The 5190-nt window shown below is 41.5% G+C and overlaps 1 pseudogene; it reads right to left on the reverse strand.

Annotated features, from left to right (window-relative positions):
* Positions 1–2876: 2876 nt before the first annotated feature.
* Positions 2877–4655, reverse strand: LOC109567891 (eukaryotic initiation factor 4A-II pseudogene; annotated as a pseudogene).
* Between the last annotated feature and the right edge of the window lie 535 nt (positions 4656–5190).

Here is a 5190-nt window from a genome sequence, read left to right on the forward strand (position 1 = left end):
GCCTAAAGGATTGCTGATTATACAGTGCTTGATTGAACTAACTTCAGTTCTTTTTATCCCAAAGTTTCTACACTGGAGACCCAGAGTTCTTATAAGCACAAATGGATTCTAATATGCTTATCATGGACGAGGTGGAAAATGAAAACGAATGAGCTTTCCAAGCCTTCATTACGGAACCTGTTGTCTGAACAAACCCAAGCAGAAAAGCTCTTACGAGTAGATTCATGTTAACATGAAGGAATAGATTTTGTGGTGAGAAAAAGAATTGTAAAACTCACGGAACCTGTTCAAATAAAAGAAACTTGACGTAGAAGGGGATTAGCAGCAAAGGGGGTGCTAACTTTACGACATGGAAACATCATGACTATATCATGACCGTGGTATGATTATACAACTCTATATATCTGTCAAAATTTATCCAACTACACACTTAAAATTGGTGAATTGTATTGTATACACACTGTTGTTCTTTAGTCTCTCAGTCATTTCCGACTCTTTGCGACCCCATGGACTGTAGCCCAACAGGCTCCTTCATCCACGAGAGTTCCCAGGCAAGAACACTGGAGTGGGTTGCCATTTCCTTCTCCTATGAATATGTTATACCTCAGTAATAACGCTGATTGAAAAAACAAAACAAACAAATATATACTTGAAGTAGACTTGAACGAAATGCTGGACAAAATTTCAGACAACAAGTTGTTGGAAAGGGTGCCTAATATTTTGGAAGACAGGTTGAGAATTCAAAGACATCTTGATAGGCAAAAGTAAATTGCAGTAAAGGGTCAGGGCATTCTCCAGTGTAGACTCTACCTGGAAAATTGTATTCAATTCTGAACGAAATAGCATGAGGGACTCTAAGAAATTAGAGATAAACTACTGGACAGTAGTCAGGATTGTTAGAGATTTGAAAACTGGGTCATATGAGAGCATAATGCTATACATAATTTAGGAAAAGAGCTGCACAAAAATGAAAAGATGGAATGGGTATGACAGCATCCAAGTTTGAAGCCCCCTGGCCAAAGAGGAGGTTCATTATGGGGTTATAGTTCTATGTAGATACCAAAGCACAACAGAGGGAAAACTCAGAAGCCAGGCAAAGAATCTGTAAGCTGGATGGAGCCGGGCAGGCAGCCAGTCTCTGTGGCAGGAAAATGAACAAGACCAACCCTGCTGGGAGGCTGTGGTGGAGAGAATGGAAAAGTGAGGAAGAGTACATTATTTAGATGTTTATGTCTGGAAATGACATATGTCATTTCCGTCCACAGTTCACTGGCCAGAGGAAGGCACACAGCCAGGCTTCATTTCAGTGGGGCTGGGAAAGCAGTCTTTCTCAAGCCTCAGATGGTAAAGAATCTGCCTACAATGCAGGAGATCTGGGTTCAGTCCCTGGGTTGGGGAGATCCCCTGGAGAAGGGAATGGCTACCCACTCCAGTATTCTTGCCTGGAAAATTCCACGGACAGAGGAGCTTGGTGGACCCTAGTCCGTAGAGTCACAGAAATCTGGGCACCACTGAGTGACTGATACTTTCACTTTCACTTTCTATGCCAGGAAGTAGGAGGAAGCTGCATTTTGGTACCAAAAAAACCAGCAGAGGAAAGGTAGAACCGAGACTGGGGGTTCAGCAAGATGAAAAGCAGATGCTACCATAAGAATGAGACATAGAATTTGCAGAAATTTGGGGAGGCCCTTGTACCATGCATGGAACAGCACATTCAAACAGCATTTACGTCAACAGCAAAGTGTGCAGCTGACAAGAGGTGAGCAGGCCTCAGGAATCTGCATTTTCCATCATGCCCTGCAGCTGCCCTTAGGCAGCCAGCAGCGCTGCTGACTTTGCCAGAAGCCGCTGCATCACATAGTGAAGGAAGGAAATCTCTGAGATCCTATGATAAGCAGGGTGGTCTCTTCTAGGACACGTGGTGGGGGCGCGGTATTTTTAATACAAAGCTGCTGTACAGAATCGGGGGCACAAGGCTGGGAGAGTCTGAAAGAATGATTTTAGAGCTGTTGCTTAGTGGGGGAAAGATTCCGGTTTTATTCAAAGTTTCTGTCTTTACTGTGATTCCTAAGTGTATCCAAAGTGGCTTTTAAATGGTGTGGGTCTGCAAATCCAGGTCAGTAAATCACTGGAAAAGCCCCTGCTGCTGGGAAAGATTGAAGGCAAAAGGAGAAGGGAGCGGCTGAGGATTAGATGGTTAGACAGCATCACCGACTCAATGGACATGAATTTGATCAGACTCCAGGAGATAGTGGAGGACAGGGAAGGCTGGCATGCTGCAGTCCATGGGGTCCTAAGGAGTCAGATGCTGCTAAGCAATTGAACAAATCACTGGAAATGTTTTTTGTGTAACTCCACTAGATGGCGCAAGGTGCTCACCTATTTTGAGCTGATACACCCATCCTTGTTGGAGAAGACTCTTGAGATTCCCTTGGACTGCAAGGAGATCAAACCAGTCAATCCTAAGGAAATCGATCCTGAATATTCATTGGAAGGACTGATGCTGAAGCTGAAGCTCCAGTACTTTGGCCACCTGATGTGAAGTGCTGACTTATAAGAAACGACCCTGATGCTGGGAGTTTCAGCTTCAGCATCAGTCCTTCCGACGAATATTCAGGACTGATTTCCATTAGGATTGACTGGACGGATCTCCTTGCAGTTCAAAGGACTCTAAAGAGTCTTCTACAACACCACAGTTCAAAAGCATAAATTCTTCAGCATTCAGCTTTCTTTATAGTCCAACTCTCACATCCATACATGACTACTGGAAAAATCATAACTTTGACTAGACGGACCTTTGTTGGCAAAGTAATAATCTCTGCTTTTTAATATGCTGTCTAGGTTGGTCATAGCTTTACTTCCAAGGAGCAAGTGTCTTTTATTTTATTTTATTTTTTAAGTGAATATACAATTTATTTAACATTCAAACTTCATTAAGACATGTGCAATATGGCAATTTTACTGGGGGTTTAACCCTACCTAGGATGATTGCTTGCTGGGGCTTAGCAACAGGGTCCAGTTCACACTTAGCACTAATTAAATACTTTATTGAATAAATATAATACCAAACAAAATGCATTCAAATGCTAAAAAAAAAAATCAATTTTAAAGGCCTTTCTATTCAGGCTAATGACAAACACAATAAAGGCAGATATGCTAGTTTAACATAATTGGCTGATTTTATACAGCACTTATATCTTTTAGTCCACAAGTATATTATTAAATGATAGAGAACATCTAATACAACCATTTCTACAGAACTAGGAAATAAATTTCTAGGAAAGATTTTACAGACCCCATCTTTTATACCCACCCCAACAGTCTAACTCTAAAGAGGACAAAGCCAATGACTTTCCTCACAAGAGCTCACAACTAATATCGCTTTGCTATCAAAATCTGTATTTCTGATCCGTTATGAGCATTGAGACAAGATTCAAATATTCCCAACGAAAGAAGCACAATGCACATTGTGATCGCCTATTCAGCAACAGCGAGCACTGCATTCAAAACTATCTCATCCCAGGAATTAAATAAGATCGGCCACATTCATTGGCATTTCCTCCACTGTAGTATTGTAGAAAGTCTCAATGTCACGAAGAATCCTCTTGTCTTCTTCAGTAACAAAGTTTATAGCCACACCTTTCCTCCCAAATCGACCCCCTCTGCCAATTCTGTGAATATAATTTTCACGATTGGTAGGTAGATCATAGTTTATAACCAATGACACTTGTTGCACATCAATTCCACGAGCCAACAGGTCAGTAGTGATCAGAACACGGCTTGACCCTGATCGAAATTCCCTCATGATAACATCTCTTTCTTTCTGGTCCATGTCACCATGCAGGGCAGAAACTGTGAAGTCCCTGGCATGCATTTTCTCTGTGAGCCAGTCGACCTTGCGCCTTGTATTGAGGAAAAAAACAGCCTGTGTAATTGTCAGTTTCTCGTACAAGTCACAAAGTGTATCCAACTTCCATTCCTCTCTTTCAACATTAATATAAAACTGTTTGATTCCTTCAAGGGTCAATTCTTCCTTTTTCACCAAAATTCGAATTGGATCTCTCATGAATTTTTTGGTCACTTCCAACACATCTGTTGGCATTGTGGCAGAAAGCAACACCACCTGAATACTAGTATTTAATTTTTGGAAAATCTCATAGATTTGATCCTTAAACCCTCGGCTCAGCATTTTATCTGCTTCATCCAAAACGAACATTATGATCCATTTTGGAGAGAGATATCTTCTGTTTAACATATCAAACACTCTCCCTGGTGTTCCAACAACAATATGTGGTGCTTCAGCCTGCAGTTTTTGCATTTCATTTCGAACATTTGTTCCACCAATGCAGGCATGACAAGTTGCTCCCATATAATCTCCAAGTGCCAGAATTACCTTTTGGATCTTTAATACATGGAATAATAGCTCTCTGCTGAATAGCTGATGGCTTCTCAAAACCATAAGCATAGATGCCCCGAAGAAGAGACTCCTTTAAGTTCATATCATCAAAGTTATCAACAATCTCATTCCAGTTGCTCTCGATGACACCATCGGGGTCCATTCCCTCTGGGCCGCCATGTTCTCTGTTATAATCCGCGGAGCCACCAGACATGATCCGAAGAACCACTCAGTGCCGGACTGCAGCAAGTGTCTTTTAATTTCATGGCTGAAGTCACCATCTGCAGTGATTTTGGAGCCTCCCAAAATAAAGTCTCTCACTGTTTCCATTGTTTCCCCATCTATTTGCCATGAAGTGATGGGTCCAGATGCCAAGATCTTAGTTTTCTGAATGTTGAGTTTTAAGCCAACTTTTTCACTTTCATCAAGAGGTTCTTTAATTCTTCACTTTCTGCCGCAAGGGTGGTGTCATCTGCATATCTGAGGTTATTGATATTTCTCCTGACAATCTTGATTCCAGCTTGTGCTTCATCCAGCCCAGCATTTCACATGATATACTCTGCATATAAGTTAAATAGGCAGGGTGACAATATACAACCTTGACGTACTCCTTTCCCCATTTAGAATCAGTCTGTTGTTTCATGTCCAGTTCTAACTGTTGCTTCTTGACCTACATACAGATTTCTCAGGAGGCAGGTCAGGTGGTCTGGTATTCCCATCTCTTTAAGAATTTTTCACTGTTTGTTGTGATCCACAGAGTCAAAGGCTTTGGCGTAGTCAATAAAGCAGAAGTA

Source organism: Bos indicus, chromosome 13 (genome assembly GCF_029378745.1).
Source record: "Bos indicus isolate NIAB-ARS_2022 breed Sahiwal x Tharparkar chromosome 13, NIAB-ARS_B.indTharparkar_mat_pri_1.0, whole genome shotgun sequence".
In the NCBI taxonomy this organism is placed as follows: domain Eukaryota; kingdom Metazoa; phylum Chordata; class Mammalia; order Artiodactyla; family Bovidae; genus Bos; species Bos indicus.